A 21,122-nucleotide genomic window follows, 5' to 3' on the forward strand; every position below is an offset into this window, starting at 1 on the left:
GATTTCTATTAGGAAACTTGATGATGAAGGCTACCACAATTACCTTGGAGGTGGACAGTGGAAACTAAGCAAGGGTTCTCTTATCTTAGCTAGGGGAAAGAAGACCAACACTCTCTACAAGACAGCTGTAAGACTAGTTAAGGGAGATGCGATTGTTGTTGAGAATGAAAACTCCACTGAGTTATGGCACAAAAGGCTTGGTCACATGAGTGAGAAGGGACTTCAGATTCTCGCCAAGGAACAGCTCCTACCTAATAATAAAGGTACGTCACTAACATCCTATACTCATGTCTTGTTGGAAAACAAAGAAGAGTTTCATTTCAAAAATCCTCTTCATCAAGAAAGTTCAATATTCTTGATTTAGTTCACACTAATGTCTGCATTATGAACACTAAAACTCTAGGTGGTGCTTTTTATTATGTGACTTTTATTGATGACCACTCTAGAAAGGTATGGGTGTTTGCTTTGAAAACCAAAGATCAGGTATTGGGTGTGTTCAAAGTTTTTCATATGAAGGTTGAAAAACAAACTGGAAGGCAGTTAAAATGCGTCCATGCAGACAATAATGGTGAATACAGAGGACTGTTTGAAAAGTATTGCAAAAGCCATGAGATCAGGCTTGAGAAAACTGTACCCAAGACTCCGCAGCATAATGGTGTGGCAGAGAGAATGAACAGAACCATCTGTGAGAGAATCAGGTGTATGCTCTCTCATACAAAATTGCCTAAACAATTTTCGGGTGAGGTAATGAGGACAGCAGTTGACTTGATAAATCTTTCTACTTCAGTTCCTTTGGATGGTGATATTCCTCAAAGGGTTTGGACAGGGAAAGATGTTTCTTTTGAGCACTTGAGAGTGTTTGGCTGCAAGGCATTTGTCCATATTCCTAGAGATGAGAGGTCAAAGCTTGAAAGCAAAGTCAAGCAATGTATCTTCATGGGTTATGGGCACGAGGAGTTTGGTTGCAAATTGTGGGATCCAGTTAATAAGAAAATCATACAAAGCAGAGATGTCGTATTCTTTGTAGATCAAACCATTGAAGACTTGGATCAGAAAAAGGCAGAGTCTTTCAGTGAATACCGTGTTGATTTGGATCCTGTTATTCCTCCTTGTGTGATGTATAATGAACACATGGGAGATGTACAAGAAGAATAGGTTGATACAGTTGGTGAAAATGGTGAGCCTGCAATTGATAATGTTGAGTCAGAAGAGCACCTAGAGCAAGCTTCTTCAAAACCAGCCGCTGAGATTCAGTTGAGGAGATCTACTAGAGACCGACAGCCTTCTAGAAAGTATTTAGTTAATGAGTATGTGTTACTTTCTAATGGGGAGAGCTAGAAAGTTATCAAGAGGTTATGCTACATGACTAGAAAAATCAATGGTTAGATGCCATGCAAGACGAGATGAAATCCTTGCATGAGAATTACACATATGATTTGGTGGAATTGCCTAAGGGCAAGAGAGCACTCAAAAATAAATGGGTGTTCAGATGCAAGATTGAACCAAACAGATCACAATCAAGGTACAAGGCGCGACTAGTTGTAAAGGGGTTCGGTCAAAAGAAGGGTATTGATTTTGATGAAATTTTCTCACCCGCGGTAAAGATGTCTTCTATTAGAGTTGTTTTGAGTTTGGCTGCCAAAATGAATTTGGAGATCAAAAAGCTTGATGTGAAGATTGCTTTCCTTCATAGTGACTTGAAAGAAGAAATTTATATGGAGCAACCAGAGGGGTTCACACCTAAAGGCAAAGAACACTTAGTATGTCGGTTGAAAAAGAGCTTGTACGGACTCAAGCAGACACCGAGACAGTGGTATAAGAAGTTTGATTCTTTTATGGTTGATCATGGGTGATGTGGTATTTTTGTGACCAAAAATATCAATTATAAAAATAACCACTCGCAATAGGACGAATCTTTGTAGGATACGGCTATAGAGAGGGTGTCGAACCTCAAGAACTGCAGGGGTTTAATTATCAAAATTAAAAAGATTAAAATTAACTTAATTGAAAAGAGATTTGTTTTCATTTTCTTTAAAACTAAAGTGCATGAAAATAAAAAGAGATTTAAAATAAGAGAGAGAGTGTAGGGTATTGATTTCACCTCTATCCGCACAACAATGGCTAATTATAATTATTCCCAGAAATTCATTCTATGCATGTTATAAATAAACAAGAAACTACCTTATTAAAGAATAATCATAATCTATCATCGGTTGGCACGAATCGTCCACCTAACCACTAAGATGCGGTACGACCCGTCTTCCCTAGGTTTAAATTATCAAATTCTATAACAGGATACATACAATCAATGAATAAGTGTAACCCATCTTCGGTTGGCACGGACTGTCTACCTAAATTACACTACACTAGGGTGTAGTACAATCTGTCTTCCCTAGGCATGGCCTATCAAATCCTATTGATCATATGTCAATTAAACCCATTGTATAACATCATCCTCATAATCACAGAAAACAAGAATGATTTGAGATCAATAAAAGTAAAATACTTTCTAAGACAAGAGAAGAATTTCACAAATATTGATATTGGAATTTAAGAACAATTGCATTTAATAATTAAGAACATAAATCAATTGTAGCAATCCTCATAGTTATACAATCAACATGCATAAATTGAAAATCTAGAAATTAAATACAATCAAACCATTGTGCTGGGATAGGGTTACATCAACACCCCACGAAGGGGTTTAGCCGCTCATGATCTTCTAAGCTCCAAAGACAATTTACTGAATTTTGCTCTAAGAGGTGGTGTGTCTTTCTCAATGCTTAGAGGCCTATTTATAGGGCTTAGGAGAGTCCTAGAAGCCCTAGTAATCCTATAAATTTCGGAGATTTAAGTCCAAGTCCAATTAGGATAAAGAAAACCTAAGTCCAAATCGGAATAGGATTCGCCCAGAATTGTGTTCCTATCTTGCGGGGCGATTTTGGCAATGCGGCACTCCGAATTAGGAAAATGCTATTTCACAATTATTTGTAGACATTTGAGTTAGATTTCCAGTGCCGCTTGAATCACCTCAATCGGATATTTGAGCTGAAAGTTATGGCCAAAATACCGAGACATATGCAGAATCCAAAATTGAATCCAATCCGATTTTCACTCCAATTTTAGAAATTCCGAATTAATCCCTTCCTTTATTTGATTAAACTTAACCACAACATATAAGTCCTCTGTTATGATTGGCTACGCTTAATCATCTCAACGTGTGCTTTTAAGCCCAAAATCAATGGAATTAATTGCATCTTTATTTATAACCTGAAAACACAAAAACAAAACAAAAATCAAACAAATAACAACGCTAAGGAATTAACATATGCAAATTAAGGGGCTTGAATGTGCAACATTCGGCGCTTATCACACCCCCAAACTTACATATTGCTAGTCCCTTAGCAATACAAAACAGAAAATAAACTAAAAAACAAAAAGATAAGTCCATCTTTCGTGGGATGTACGATTGCATTTAGCATATGCAACAAGCCTTTTAAACCCCTAGGCATTCCCTAGAGGACGAGTGAAGTCTCGTGAGGGTTTTCCAGGAATGATACCTACAAACATTGTCATCATTATGTCATTCAAAAGGATAAAGCATCAGAAAAATAATGGTTCTCATTCATTAGCAGGCTTAAAATTATAAACTTCATCTTCAAAATTCCCAAGAATTTACAAGTCAAATCACTTACAAATGGCAGATTGAGATACACAAATTTCGATTAGTGCAAAGTGAACTAACACATAATCATGAGTCTTCAAAATAATTCCAATAGGAATGAATCAACATCTCAGAATTTAATGGACTTCATATCAAATGAAACAACCAAGGCATACATTTTTTTTTTTTTTTTTGTAGGCTTTGCAATGCTTAACTCCCTTAAGCTTTCTAGTTGACCCAAGTATCGAGTGTTAGGCCAATGTCTCCCAAACCAAATGGCTTTAGGGCACTAGGTGTAAAGACACCCCTAAGGACTTATTAACTCGAGTCAAAAAGGCTACGAAGCTAAGCTAGCCATTTTATTAATCAACCCAAAAATTTCACTTTTTGACGCGAACACTCACTGCTTAATGAGGCAAGAGATCCGGTTACTCAGCGAAAAATTCAAACTTGATTTTTTTTTTTTTATTATTATTTTTTTTTTATAGCATGCCAAAGTTATTCACCCAATATGTCACCCAACAGAATTCAAGACATTGAAAACAAACATAATTGGTCTCAAAATTCATACCTCATAGACATATGCTAGTGTGCTCAAGATAGATTTAAATTGAAACAAGAAGCATCTCATGTTGCCAAAAGTAAGTAATAAGACTCAAAATTCCTAAGTCATATGATCATGTGTTCACAACTTTAAGCCTACCAATGAATTTCTAACCAAAATCAAAGCTCAACCATATGCTTAAGAATGACATAACAATAATAATGGACCGTGTTTTGTTTTTTCATACCCCCAAACTTGAATCATACATTGTCCCCAATGTATGTATAGAACTAAAGAATAAGATCAAGAGTACAGAAATACTTGAATGAGCAGATGTGGGCATATAATACCCCCAAACTTGAATGCAAAAACACATGTCCTAAAAATAAAGTGATACTCCAACCAAATACCAATCAAGTGCACACATTGTTGTAAAAAGATAAACAAAGAATGAAACAACAATGGATAAAATAAACCTGGATGGAGATCATATGCCCTGATGGAGTGGAGGGTCAAGCGCACAGGGCTTGCACTTGATCCTAGGAGGTATTTCTCAATGTAAGTCCGAGTCCCGAAGGATCTTACCTCGATCCTTCAGAAGTCCAACCAAGCTCTTCCATCCCTTCTTCTTTATGATCATGTAGCACTCCACAAGGAAGAGGATTCTTCTTAACATCCCAAAACTGCTTCTCTTAGCTAATAGGTCTTGATGCTCCCCATGACGATGTTCAGGGTGTTTGTCCCGAACTGGTTTCATGATCAACCTCTTATCTCTATGGGAGTTCTCAAAAATTGGGGTAGCTAGGGAATTTGCCAAAAAAAATTTCTACCCCAATGAAATCAACTTCAGCAACCTTTGAATGAAATATGTCCCCTGTGGGGTTGTCATCAGGTGGTGGAGTACTTGAAGTGAGAGGCATTGGCTCCGGTGGGTTGCTCCATGATGGGGCTCTAGATGGAGGATCAGGAGGTGGGTCTTCAACAGTTTCTCCAATGTCATCCAAGAAAAAACATGCATTCTGATCAGGCGCATTCTGGAAGGCATTGAAGATGTTCAATCTGATCTTCATATTCCCAAAAGAGATCTTCATTACTCCGGTCCGGCAATTGATGCATGCATTGGCTGTGGCAAGGAAAGGACGCCCAAGGATTACTGGAATCTGCTTCTCTGGATTTAAGACCGGTTTTGTGTCCAGAACTATAAAGTCAACTGGATAGTAGAACTTGTCCACCTTGATAATGACATCTTCCACAATCCCACGGGGTTTCTTGATCGAGCGGTCAGCCAATTGTAAGACAGTACTTGTCGGTTTCAATTCCCCTAGGCCCAGTTTCTGATACACCAAGTATGGAAGCAAATTAACACCAGCTCCTAAGTCGAGGAGAGCTCTCTCAATCTCGGTATTTCCGATGACGCATGAAATTGTAGGCGCTCCAGGGTCTTTGAACTTTGGAGGAGTGTTATGCTGAATCAGAGAGTTTACTTGCTCGGTGAGAATGACCTTCTTGGGAATGTGCTTCTGATTCTTCCTCTTTTGAGTGCACAGGTCCTTGAGAAATTTTGCATAGGCTGGAATTTGCTTGATGGCCTCAAGGAGTGGGATGTTGATTTGAACCTGCTTGAAGGTTTCCATCATGTCGTGTATCTTCTCGACTTGTTTCCCAAAGTGGGAGGGTGCCTTGAGACGTTCTGGAAAGGGGGCCTTAGGCTCATATGGTACCTCAGGATTGGGGGTAGATGATGAAGATGCCTCGATGCTTACTTGTTTACCCTTGTCCTGATGCAGATTCTGTGAGGCCTCAATTTGCTCATCCTTCTTTTCTTCCACATGATTGTCAACCATTCTTCCACTTTGCAATGTGGTGACGGCTTGAACTTGCTCCAGTTGAGAGTGCTTCCTTCTACCATGTATAGTCCCCTAGGGTTGGTCTCTGGCTGACTTGGAAGCTTTCCTTCTTCCCTCCTGTTGAAGGTATTAGCAAGTTGTCCGACTTGAGCTTCTAGCTTGGCAATGGAGTGGGTATGTGAGTTTACTTTTTCCTCTTGAGATTTGATTGACTGCTTTATCTCGCTGGTCAGTTCATTCACTGCTTTTAGAATCCGATCCTCAAAATTAGACTCTGATGGAGACTGGTAGTGCTGTTGTGGAGGCCGGTAAGTGGAATGAGGTTGGTAAGGCTGCCTGTTGGATTGAGCTTTATTGTATGGCCCTGGGGCTGAGTTGCCGAATTTGAATTCTCCCACGAGGAATTTGGATGATTTCTCCACCCGGGGTTGTAGGTATTGAAGTACTAATCATTACCCGGTCTAGAGAAAGCTGCATTAACCTACTCATTTGCAATATCAGTATAATTTCCATTAACAGGGCAGTTATTTACCTGATGCATAGGACTGGAACAGAATGAGCATGATTCAGTGTGTGTGTGAGCAGCATTAGGAGCAAAACCAGCAATCAATAGAACTTGGTCTAGCTTCTTGGAGATAGCTTCAACCACTTGGTTGGCCATGTTTGGGGAATGGTCGGCTTCATACAAACTCTCCGTCTTGGGTGCTTTAGGTGCTGGTGCCTTTCGTCTGGCGGAGACCTGCTGAAGAGAATTGTTACTCAAGTTTTGAAACATAGACCATGCTTCATCTTCGCTTTTCAACATGAATGTCCCCCCACATGATGCATCTACCATTTTTCTATTGGACTCGGTCAGGCTATCATAAAAACACTGCACTAGCTGCCATTTTGGGACAACGTGGTGTGGACATGATCTAAGCAGGCTCTATAGTCTATCCCAAGTCTCATGGAAATCCTCTCCCTCATACTGGGAAAAGGTAGTGATGGCTCTCTCCTAGTATCATTGGTCATTCCTATGGGAAAATACTTCTTAAGAAATTCTTGCTGTAATTGAGCCCAAGAAGTGATAGAATTGGGTGTTAAGGACTGGAACCAATGTTTGGCTTTTTCCTTGAGGGAGAAAGGAAAAAGACGCATCCTTAGGGCATCCTCATTGAATCCATTCATTTTAGTGGTCTCACAGATTGATTCGAAATCATTGAGGAATTCATAAGGATTTTCAGTGCTAAGCCCTAAAAAGGAAGGTAAACTTCGTATAGTGCTAGGCTTAATTTCATAATGGGTTGCCGTAATTTCCGGCAACCGGAGACATGTGGGAGTAGTGTAAGTGGTAGGAAGATAGTGATCTTGCAATGCTACGTGGTTACCGGCCCCCATGGTCTCAGTGGAACGTTCTTCTAGCAAATTAGAGTTCTTTTGGGATCTAATTTGTCTAAGAGTGCGTTCAATTTCAAGGTCACAAGAAATTAATGGAAAAGATAAAGAACGACGTCCTAGCATAAACTAAACAGAAATTTAAAAGAAAAAAAAAATAAAAAATAAAAAAATTAAGCTCAAACAGAAAACAAACAAGCTCACAAACAGCCTTAGTGTACACTTAGGGTCTGGATGCACGATGCCGCAAGTGCGCTCGATCGCAAGGCAGGGTGCGCTCGAGCGTACTGCTGCAGATGGGTGTGAGCGCAGGAGTGGAGGGCTCGAGCATTGATGGCTTGGATCCTTGTTGGAGTGCGTCTGTGCGCTCGATCGCACGCGGGATATTCTCGATCGCAGTCACAGAGAAGGCAGCTGCGGACCTGTTTGCAAATTCTAAAATAAAAAATAAAAATCAAATACAAAACATAATTAAAATTTGCAGAAAAATAAATTGTTAAGCTAAAATCAATCCTTAAATTTTGACAATAAAACCGTTAAGCAATCCCCGGCAGCGGCGCCAAAAATTGATGTGGTATTTTTGTGACCAAAAATATCAATTATAAAAATAACCACTCGCAATAGGACGAATCTTTGTAGGATACGGCTATAGAGAGGGTGTCGAACCTCAAGGACTGCAGGGGTTTTATTATCAAAATTTAAAAGATTAAAATTAACTTAATTGAAAAGAGATTTGTTTTGATTTTCTTTAAAACTAAAGTGCATGAAAATAAAAAGAGATTTAAAATAAGAGAGAGAGTGTAGAGTATTGACTTCACCTCTATCCACGCAACAATGGCTAATTATAATTATTCCCAGAAATTCATTCTATGCATGTTATAAATAAACAAGAAACTACCTTATTAAAGAATAAGCATAATCTATCTTCGGTTGGCACGGATCGTCCACCTAACCACTAAGATGCGGTACGACTGTCTTCTCTAGGTATAAATTATCAAATTCTTTAACATGATACATAATCAATGAATAAGTGTAACCCATCTTTGGTTGGCACAGACTGTCTACCTAAATTACACTAAACTAGGTGTAGTACAATCCGTCTTCCCTAGGCATGGCCTATCAAATCCTATTGATCATATGTCAATTAAACCCATTGTATAACCATCATCCTCATAATCACAGAAAACAAGAATGATTTGAGATCAATAAAAGTAAAGTACTTTCTAAGACAAGAGAAGAATTTCACAAATATTGATATTGGAATTTAAGAACAATTGAATTTAATAATTAAGAACATAAATCAATTGTAGCAATCCACATAGTTATACAATCAACATGCATAAATTGAAAATCTAGAAATTAAATACAATCAAACCATTGTGCTGGGATAGGGTTACATCAACACCCCACGAAGGGGTTTAGCCGCTCATGATCTTCTAAGCTCCAAAGACAATTTACTGAATTTTGCTCTAAGAGGTGGTGTGTCTTTTCTCAATGCTTAGAGGCCTATTTATAGGGCTTAGGAGAGTCCTAGAAGCCCTAGTGATCCTATAAATTTCGGAGATTTAAGTTCAAGTCCAATTAGGATAAAGAAAACCTAAGTCCAAATCGGAATAGGATTCGCCCAAAATTGCGTTCCTATCTTGCGGGGCGATTTTGGCAATGCGACACTCCGAATTAGGAAAATGGTATTTCACAATGATTTGTAGAAATTTGAGTTAGCTTTCCAGTGCCGCTTGAATCAACTCAATCGGATATTTGAGCTGAAAGTTATGGCCAAAATACCGAGACGTATGCAGAATCCAAAATTGAATCCAATCCGATTTTCACTCCAATTTGAGAAATTCCGAATTAATCCCTTCCTTTATTTGATTAAACTTAACCACAACATATAAGTCCTCTGTTATGATTGGCTATGCTTAATCATCTCAACGTGTGCTTTTAAGCCCAAAATCAATGGAATTAATTGCATCTTTATTTATAACCTGAAAACACAAAAACAAAACAAAAATCAAACAAATAACAACGCTAAGGAATTAACATATGCAAATTAAGGGGCTTGAATGTGCAACATTCGGCGCTTATCAATGGGTATGAAAGAACTACAGCAGATCATTGTGTGTTTGTAAAGAAATTCTCTTATGGAGAATTTATTATTCTCTTGCTATATGTGGATGGCATGTTAATTGTTTGTAGTGACACTAGTAAAATTGACAGACTGAAGAAAGAATTGAGTAAGTCCTTTGCTATGAAGGACTTGGGACCCGCAAAGCAGATCCTTGGTATGAAGATCTCTCATGATAGGAAGAAAGGAAAATTGTGGCTATCACAAGAGAGTTATATAGAGAAGGTATTGGATATGTTTAACATGAGCAAGGCAAAACCGATGAGCTTTACACTTGCAGGTCATTTGAAGTTGAGTTCAAAGCAAAGTCCTACAAGTGAGAAAGAGAAAGATGAAATGAAGAAAGTACCTTACGCATCAACCGTGGGTAGCTTGATGTACGCCATGGTGTGTATGAGGCCTGATATCGCTAATGCAATTGGAGTTGTCAATTGATTCCTTTCTAATCCTGGCAAAGAACATTGGGCAGCTGTGAAATGGATTCTCAGGTATCTCAGAGGTACTTCGAGAGTATGTTTGTGCTTCAGCAGTGGTCAACAGGTGCTTGATGGGTTTACTGACGCAGATATGGATGGGAATATTCATTCTAGAAAATCTACTTCAGGGTACCTGATTACTTATTCAAGGGGAGTAGTGTCATGGCAATCTAGATTGCAGAAGTGTGTTGCTTTGTCTACCACAGAGGCAAAGTACATTGCTATCACTGAAGCGGCCAAAGAATTGTTATGGATGAAAAAGTTTTTACAAGAGCTGGGTCTACAGTAAGAGAGGTATGTGCTTTACTATGACAGTTAGAATGTCATCCATCTTAGTAAGAATTCAACTTTCCATTCAAGATCGAAACATATCGATGTTAAGTGTCATTGGATTCGTGATGCGCTAGAGGATAAGCTGTTACAGATTGGGAAAATCCATACTGATGATAATGGGTCAAATATGATGACTAAATCGTTACCTATGCAAGAGTTTGAAATTTGCAGAAGTGCGGCGGGCTTGGTGGAGCCCCTCACATAATTAGGAGGGGGAGATTTGTTGGGGATGGTCCCTCTTTATGTGGGGACCAACCCACGTGGCAAGCACAAAGGGTTTCAAACCCTTTGTGTGCTATATAAAAGAAACATGAGACAAAGAAAAAAAAAATAAGGAGCAGAAAGAACAGTGCGGCGCAGGGAGAGAGAAAAAGAAAAAGAAAAAAAAAAGGTTTCGCCTTTTTCACATACGTTAGAGATTGGAAGGTCGTTTGTGGTTCGATCTTGATGCAATTTTAGAGTGTTGCTCCTGACGACGAGTGCTACGTATTGACTAGTGTTGATCATTGGAATTCCTCTCCAATCGCTTGGTTGCCAATATCTTCTTGGTGAGATCTTTATTTATTTTTGTTGGAATTCACTTTAGGGTGATGAATTTATGTTTAATCCAAGAATGCATGTATTCTTGATGTGGTGATAACCTCTAGATATTTCTTTAAGGAAGACAATTGTAAACTCATTATTGTTGATAGTGGAAGATTTAACTGGACTAGGTCCCGTGGTTTTTACTTTCACATTGGAGGGTTTTCCACATAAAAATCTTGGTGTCTTGCTTGTGGGTTTGCTTTATTATTATTTTGCTATTGTGTTACTATTTAATTTGCACAAAGAGGGGTAGATTAATTCCGCTGAGCATCTGAAATTGGTGTCCACCCCTAACACTATTGAAGGTGAGGCAATATAAGAAGTCGTTCGCTTAGGTCAAAGGGAGATGCCCGATGCTTGGGGTATCTCTGAGTTTGGTTCGAAGCCCGGGGCTGCTGAATCCTCGGGTAATAATGTATCTTCGGGATGTGCTGGGGCTCCCGACCCCAAAGAATTGTAAAACACCTTTTGAATATTAATGAAATACTCTTTGCCTTTATCAATGAAAATTTTTAACTTGTCAATGCTTCCTTTCCATTGTGTGTGAATCTTGTTCTTCGGGTTTTCTATTCAATTGCTTTCCTCGGGGCTGGGCCTTTAAGGCTTCTTTGTCTCCAAGGTTTCTTACTCTCGAGAATGGGCCTTTAAGGGTTTATATTTTGAAAGTTGAGTCAGAGAATGGACCCTTGTGGCTTCTCATTCTCTGAAGTCAACTTTTGGGATCGGGCCTTTGAGGCTTCTCGTTCCCGAAAGATTTTGATACTTCGAAAATGGGCTTTTGAGGCTTCTCATTTTGTCAAAGATTTTAACCTTGAGAATGGGCCTATGTGGCTTCTCATTCCCCGTAGTGGGCCCTTGAGGCTTCTCATTCCATGTGGGTTAGGTTCAGGAATAGACCTTTGTGGCTTCTCATTCTTCGAATGATTTAACTTGGGAATGGGCCCTTGAGGCTTCTTATTCTCCGAAGTTCTTCTCAGTTATGGACCTTTAAGGCTTCTCATTTTCCGAGGGTTTACTTGAGACAATAATTTCAGAAGATTCTTTCCATTGATATTATGCTTTACAACAGAAATCAATATAAACTAAATTCATGCTTAAATTGAAACAAGATAATTCAAATAAAATATTTCTTTAAATGCTTGGCATTCCATGGCCTCGAGAGTACTTTCTCTTCTTCAACTTCAAGATGATATGCTCCCGCTCTATGACATCCAACTACTTTATAGGATCCTTCCCAATTTGGGGCTAGCTTTCCCTTAGTTGGATCTTTGGTGGCTATAGTAACTTTTTGCAACACCAAATCCTTTGGATGAAATACCAAGCTACCTTCTCTTGATAAGCTACCATGGTCAGTTGGGCGTGACCTCTTCTCTCTTACAATAGATCCAGATGCAGTCTAGTGCCTTCACCCCCAAACTTAGATATTGCTAGTTGATTTGGTCGTTTGTATACCAAAATATATCAATAGTAAAATACCACTCGCAATAGGACGAATCCTTGCAAGATAGGGCTATAGAGAGGGTGTCGAACCTCAACGACGGTAGGGGTGTTGTTATCAAGTTTATGAAGATTAAATATAACTTAATGTAAAGGAGAGATTGAATAGGGGGTTGATTTCACCACTAACCGCATAACAATGGTCAATCACAAATTAATAAGAGAAATTCATATTATGCATGATATAGGGCTCGTGTCACTCGAGTAGTCAAGAAAATACTATCATTAAGGAATAAGTATAATCTATCTTCGATTAGCACAGACCATCCACCTAACCACTAAAATGAGGTACGACCCATCTTCCCTAGGTATGGATTTTCTAATTCCTTAATAGGCTACACACAATCAATGAATAAGCATAACCCATCTTCAGTTGGCATGAACTGCCTACCTAAATTACACTAAACTAGGGTGTAGTACAATCTGTCTTCCCTAGGCATGGCCTATCAAATCCTATTGATCATGTATCAGTTAAAACTGTTGTATAACAATCATTCACATAATCACAGAAAATATGAAGGATTGACTTCAATCAATATAAAAGACTTTCTAAGACAAGAGAAGAATTTCATAATGATTGAATATAAATATTATAACCAATTCTCACAGTTATACAACCATCAAGCATATAGAAAATCCCAAATTAAAATACAATGAAACCATTGTTATTTAGAAAAGGTTACATCAACGCCTTATTATATTAGCCGCTCATCGGGTGCTGGGATGGCCTCATGCCATGGATTATCTCCTCTCCTACTTGTCAAGCCTCCAAGAAGATTTTTGTATCTAAAACTAAGCACACCTTTCTCTTGAAGTTTAAGGTCTATTTATAGGGAGAAAACAAGTCCTGGAAGCCCTAAGAAACCCAAAAAAGTCGTAATTCACTCTCCTACTCAAATTAGGAAGCAATCTTAGTACAAATCAGAATATGATTCATCCAGATTTGTGTTCTTTCATTGCGGGACGATGTTGGCATAGCAAACGCCCCAATTAGAAAAATCTTCTTTGACAATGATTTGTATAGTTTTGAGTTAGATTTCCAATGCTGTTGATTTCACCTTAATCTGATACTTGAGCTGAAGGTTACAGATAAAATACTAAGATGTATGTAGAATCCAAATTTGAATCAAATCCGATTTTAACTCCAATTAGAGAAATTCAGATTTAATCCTTTCATTTATTTGATTAAATTAAACCACATCATATAGGTCCTCTATTATGATTGGTTAAGCTTAATCGTATCTTCTAGGTCTTCTCAAAGTGTGCTTTTAAGTCCAAAATCGATGGAATTAATTACATCTTTATTTAAAACATGAAAACAATAAAACAACACAAAATCAAACAAAAAACAATGCTAAGGAATTAACATATGCAAGTTAAGGAGCTTAAATGTACAACATTTAGCGCTTATCACTAGTCCCTTAGCAATACTAAACTAAAAACAAAAGGAAAAACAGAAGACAAAAAGATAAATTCAACTTTCATGGGATGTACGATTGCATTTAGCATATGCAACAAACCTTTTAAACCCCTAGACATTCCCTAGGAGACAAGTGAAGTCTCGTGAGGGTTTTCCATAAATGTTACCCACAAACATCATGCATAGTTCATGTTATCTAAAAATTTAAGTTTCACTCCAAATCAAGATTTTCATTCATTAGCAATCTTAAAAAGTTAAACTCCATCTTCACAATGAATTGAATTTTAAAGTATAATCACTTACAAAAGGCAAGCTTTAAGCATCACAAGTTCAAAATAGTGTAAAGTGAACTAGTGCATAATATGAAGCTTCCAATTAATTTCAACGTGCGATATCTCTATATCTCAAAAACGTTCGCGGACATCCCCATCAGAATGAATAAATATGGCATAACTTTCTCTTTTTTTATTTTTTTATTTTTAAGTCAGGTTGTGCAATGTTTGGTTCCCTTAAGCTTTCTAATTGGCCAATATTAATAAGTGCCAAATATTTAATATTTGGACCCTTTTATTTACATTAGTTAATCTTTTAACTGTATCGTTATTTAATGTTTTGTATTAGTTTTGTTTTTTTAGTGTTTTATAGGTTGTTAAAGAGAAACTGCATCTTTAAAGGGAAAAATGCAAAGTTTGAAAGAAAACACACTTTGAGAAGATCTAGATGATGTGGTTAAGTTTAACCCATTCAAGAAAAGGATTAAAGTAAAATTTCTTTAATCAGAATCAAAATCGGATTGGATTCAAAATCAAATTTTGTACATGTCTAAGTATTTTGACCATAACTTCTTGCTCAAATATTGGATTTCGATGATTCCAGTGGCGTTGGAAAGCTAACGCAAAATAATACAAGTCATTATAAAATAGGATTATCCTAATTCAGACGGTTACTATGCCAAAATCACCCCGCAATAAAAGGACACAAATCTGGACGAATCCTATTATGATTTCAGACTTATATTTTGACTGGGAGACAGACCTCCGAATTATCTAGGTTTAATAGGGCTTCTAGGACTTTCCCAAGCCTATAAATAGACATCTTTGCATACAAGAAAAGATATACAATCTTATAGAGCAAAATTCTACAGTTTTTCTCTTTAGTTTTATTTATGTGGAGTTAAATTCCCAACTAAGGTTGGGGTTGAAACCTCACCAATGAAGAATAACGTTACTTTTATGTACGTTTTTATTATTCTGATTTTATTGAGCTTAGTTTCAATTGTTTTACTTCTTTTCAATGTGTGGAATAATTCAAGGATATCTTGTTGTGATTCAATGATACACTTGATGATTGAAGATAACTTCACATAATTGATTGCTTGGTTCTATTTACTTAAAAATTGGATATCCCTTGTGATTTGTTCTGTTGATACATTTGGTGTTTCAATTAAATTTGGATTCCTTTTGTGATTTGTGCAATGAATGGATACATGGGATGATTTTGATTAATCTTTTCAAGCATAGTAAAACATACATAAGATTTAATTTGTGAGAACTTCGGATTAATATTAATGAACATGAAGTATGTTATTATGATTCGGTGAGTGTGAGTTCTCAAAAACTTGTTGTACAAATTTATTTTAACTCACAAGTGCACGAATCGTTTGTAATTTAATGGATTGCAAGTTCGAGGTCGAACTCACAGGGAATTATGTTTTTGAATAACAAATTTAAATCTAAACTAATTAAATCCTAACCTAATTCCACAAGGTTTTTGATTTGGGGTTTTTAAAACTAAAAGACAACATAAACTAAATAAAGTAAAACATCAGATAAAGGTATTAAGGTTTGAGAATTCGCACTCACCGAATCATAACAACATACTTCATGTTCATCAATATTAATCCGAAGTTCTCACAAATTAAATCTTATGTATGTTTTATTATGCTTCAAAAGATTGATCAAAACCATCCCATGTATCCATTCATTGCACAAATCACAAAAGGAATCCAAATTTAATTGAAACATCAAATGTATCCGAAGAACAAATCATAAGGGATATCCAATTTTTAAGCAAATAAAACCAAGTAATCAATTATGTGAAGTTATCTTAAATCATCAAGTGTATCTTTGAATCACAACAAGATATCTAAGAATTATTCCACACATTGAAAAGAAGTAAAACAATTGAAGCTAAGCTCAATAAAATCAAAATAATAAAAACTTACATAAAAGTACCGTTGTTCTTCATTGGTGAGGCTTCATCCCCAACCTTAGTTGTGAATTTAACTCCACATAAATAAAACTAAAATTTAAACCAAAACTAAACAAAAGAGAAAAACTGTAGAATTTTGCTCTCTAGGATTGTATATCTTTTCTTGAATGCAAAGAGGTCTATTTATAGGCTTAGGGAAGTCTTAGAAGCCTTATTAAACCTAGATAATTCGGAGGTCTATCACCCAGTCAAAATAGAACTCCGAAATAGGAATAGGATTCATCCATATTTGTGTCCTTTTATTGCGGGGCGATTTTGGCATAGTAACCATCCGAATTAGGAAAATCCTATTTCCCAACAACTTGTAGTATTTTGCGTTACCTTTCCAATGCTACTCAAATCATTGCAATCTGATATTTAAACAAAAAGTTATGGTTAAAATACTAAGACATATACAGAATCTGATTTTGAATCCAATCCGATTTTGACTCCGATTAAAGAAATTTCACTTTAATCCTTTCCTTGATTGGGTTAAATTTAACTACATCATCTAGACCTTCTCTAAGTGTGCTTTCTTCCAAACTTTGCATGCTCCCCTTTAAAGATGCAGTTTCTCTTTAACAACTTACAAAACACAAAACTAACACAAAATATTAAATAGCGACACAGTTAAAGGATTAACTAATGTAAATAAGGGGGTCCAAATATGGAATATTTGACACTTATCAAACATCCCCAAAATTTACATTTTGCTAGCCCCTTAGCAAAAAAAAAAAAAAAAGAAAGCAGGAAACATAAATCCTCTTTCGTGAGAGAGACGATTGCATTTAGCATATGCAACAAGCCTTTTAAACCCCTAGGCATCCCTAGTAGACAAGTGAAGTCTCGAGAAGGCTTAACAAGAATGATACCCACAAACATTGTAGCGCTATGTTGTTAACAAGAAAGAAGTTTCACAAAAACCATGGTTCTTATTCATGAGCAAGCTTAAAAAGACAAACACCATCATTCCAATGAAAAGAAAATTCAGAATCAACTCACTCATAAATGGACAATTGAGACCTCGTATGTTCTAAAAAGTGTAAAGTTTAATTAGCATATAATCGTGAAGCTTTCAGCTTAAATTCAAAACAGGTTCAACAAAATTTGTAAGAATCCCTAATAGATGAAACAACCAAGGCAAGATATGTATTTTTTAAATTTTATTTTATTTTATTTTAAACAGGCTCTACAATGTCTAACTCCCTTAAGCATTCTAATTGACCCATGTAACAAGTGTTAAGCCAATGACTCCCAAGCCAAATGGCTTTAGGGCACTAGATGTAGAACATCCCCAAGGGTTTATTAACTTAAATCAAAAAGGCTACGAAGCTAGACTAGCTATATCATAAATCAATATTGAATTTCACACCTTTTGACACATACACTCAATACTTAGTGAGGCAAGAGGTCCGGTTACTCAGCGAAAAACTCAACAAGATCTTTCTTTTCATTTTCCCTTTTTTTTTTTTTTTTTGGTATCTTGCAAGCCAATGTTATTCATCAATAGATCATCCACCAAATCTCAAAAGGAACATGCTTAAGTTCAAATATCATGCCTCACAAAAAACATGCAAAAGTGCTCATAAATTTTTTTTTTCTCAAAACAAGTGAAATCTCCTTTACCCAAAAATAAGTCAAAGGAATCAAACTCCTAATGACATAATGATGTGTTCAACCCTTTGAGCAAGCTAATGAAATGCAATCACAGATACAGTTTAACTCAAACTTGACAACAACATAGCACAAGTTTTTTATTTTTATTTTTTCAGATTTTTTTAACACAAAATGACAAATTAAAATAAACAAATAAGAACAAAAATAAATAGACAAAGTGTTTTTCCATAAACTCAAACTTGAATTACACATTGCCCTCAATGTGTAGTATAGAAATACATTACCAGAAATAAGGAAATCTGAGTGTGAACAAGGTCAGGGCGTCCCCCAAACTTAAACACCAAAACACCTGTCAACAAAAATTAGCAGCAATATTTTTTTCATAGAAACAAACATCAAAAGATTAATTGCTGTTAGAAACAAAAACAAATAAAAATAACATGAAATGAAAAAGGAAAGAAATAATTTGTGGACTGAAGTGCAAAAAATAAACTGGAGGAGAAAACTTTACAGCGCCTCCCCCTACCATGCGGATGTCCAAACAATCCCTTCCACTCCTTCTTCTTCAAAACTTCATACCCCTCTAAAAGGATATTTCGCCATCTTATATAGAATTGCTTGCTTCGAAGGATCTTCTTAGGAAAGTGGTTCCTAGATTTGTGTGCTTGTGTGCACAAGTTCTTAAGTATCTTGATATAAGATGGCTCTTTGAGACATTCAGGCGATGAAGCTTTGGATTCTTGATGGGTCTCAAGAGGGACAATGATGTAGGCATGAGCTTCAGTACTCACTTCCATGTCACTGGGCAGATCAGGATTTGTTGGGAGCTCACTATTCTCATCGTGCTCAACTTGCCCAGGGTGCTCAACTTCTTCTTCTTTTTCTTCCTCCTCAATGTTATCACTAATTTTCTCACTTTCAAGTGTGGTGGTGACTTGAGCATGCTCAACTTGCTCTGCGTGCTCCTCTTTGTTATCCACAATTTCCTTCTCATCAACCATGTAGTGTAAAATGAATGGACATTCGCTCTGATGGTGAGTAGGATTATAACAATATTCACAAAACAGAGATGGTCCCCCACTTATTCATAGTTCTGATTTAGACCGACCTAACTGTCTTGAGTTTGGCTATTCTCCTTTCCTCTCTTTCAAAGTTGGCGGTGGCTTAGACATGCTCCTGATAAGAATTTCCGGACTCATCCTCATCAATCATGTAGTGTTCTTTAGCCATCAACTGGCTTTGAAGCTCTTCTTCCTTATTGTTATCTTCTAGGCTCTCATTGTCCCAATATTGAGTCATTGGGTCAAGTTGATGTTCAGATGGATGTTCATTCTCAATCTGGCCAATCCATTCTTCCATCCCTGTGGTAGCTTTAGTGTTGGCATCTTTGAGCTCTGGATTGAATTGTCGCAGTTCTTGTATGGTCTGGGAGTTGGAAGTCTTGAGCTCTTGTATAGCTTGATGCATATTTTGGCTGGACTGTTGCATATTTTGATTGGATTGTTGCATATTTTGCATGAATGCTTTGAATGTGTCTTCCAATGATAACTCTTGTGGAAGAGGCTGTGGCACTTGAGTGATGGATTGTTGCATATTTTGCATACCACATGCATATGTTGATCAGCCACACACATATGAGGAATTCATGCAAGCAGGTATTAATCAAGTTAAATAGCACAACAAGACCATCACAAAAGCGCCAATATTGAAATATTAACAAAACATACTTAGGGCTTCAATCCAGCCCTACTAAATAAATTAACTACACATAGAATTGATGTTAAACATCTTCATAAAAGAAAATAATGGAAAAGAATAAACCCGAGACTTGAACTTGAGAGCTCCTTTTCTTCTCCTTCTCCAAGCCTACTTATTCTAAAGGCTTAGGAGACTCTTTATAGGCTTTAAAAGTCCTTGGAAAAGTAGTAAACCCTAGGGATTTCGTAGGGTTTCAATCCTATTACAATTGGGAGTTGGAAAACCCTAATATGGAAATAGGGACATCTTAGCCGCCACCTTGGGTTGTCTCTTGCGCACGGGTGCAATCGATCGCAACCCATGTGCGCTCGATCGCAGGTCTGCAATTGACCCTTCTTCTGGCAAGCGCTCGATCGCTCCTGGCTTGCTTTGTGCTATGTCCTCTCGGGTACTGCGCTCGATCGCAGGTATCCTACAATTGATCGCAGTGTCAGGGAGTTTCGATTTTTCCCATCTTCTCACTTTGAGCCCAAATCACCCAGTTTTACTTCATTTTCTTCCAAAAGCCTGTAAAAACATGAAAAACACAAAAAGGAATTAAAATGGCCTAATTAACTAAAACCAAAGGATTAAAACATGCAAATTAAGGGCTGAAAATATGAATATTTTAAAACTTATCACACCCCCAAACTTACATATTGCTAGTCCCTTAGTAATACAAAACTACAAACAAGAATGGAAAAACAGAAAACAAGAGATAAATCCATCTTTTGTGGGATGTACGATTGCATTTAGCGTATGCAACAAGCCTTTTAAACCCCTAGGAATTCCTAGTGGACGAGTGAAGTCTCGTGAGGGTTTTCCATAAATGTTACCCACAAACATCATGCACAGTTCATGTCGTCCCAAAAGAACTTAAAGCATCACTTCAAGATCATGATTTGTATTCATTAGCAAGCTTAAAAAGATGAACTCCATGTTCACAATGAATTGGAATCTCAAAGTGCAATTACTTACAAAGGACATGCTAAAATATCACAAGTTTGAAATTTGTGTACAGTGAATTAGTACAAAATTATGAGGCTTCCAAATCTTTCCAATATGCAATGTCTCTTTATCTCAGACTTCACTGAAATTCCTATTAGACTAACACAAGGGCATATTTCTTTTTCTCCTTTTTTTTTTTTTTTGGGTCAGGTTGTGCAATGTTCGTTCCCTTAAGCTTTCTAATTGACTCATGTAGCGAGTGTTAGTTCAATGACTCCCAAACCAGATGGTTTTAGGGCATTAGGTGTAGAGACACCCCTAAGGACCTAATAACCCGAGTCAAAAAGGCTACAAAACCAACTAACCATGACATTGATCAAATCCAAATTTTTCACCTTTTGACTTGAACATACTTTGAGGCAAGAGGTCCAGTTACTCAATGAAAAGCCATCAATGATCATTTATTTCACACCCTTTTTTTTATTTTATTTTTTTTATTTTTTAAATATGCCATAGTGTCATCTAATAAGTCATCCAATTTCATTCAAGATGCAAAAACACACATATCAGAACTCATGTCATACCTCACAGATTATGTACTAATGTGCTTCTGTGATTAGATCAAACATGTGATTTTTCAACTATCCTCAAACAAGTAATTGTTATGCAAAAATATACCTAAATTAATAGGTAAATAATTGTACG

Source organism: Corylus avellana, chromosome ca11, assembly GCF_901000735.1.
Source record: "Corylus avellana chromosome ca11, CavTom2PMs-1.0".
NCBI classification, from domain to species: Eukaryota; Viridiplantae; Streptophyta; class Magnoliopsida; order Fagales; family Betulaceae; genus Corylus; species Corylus avellana.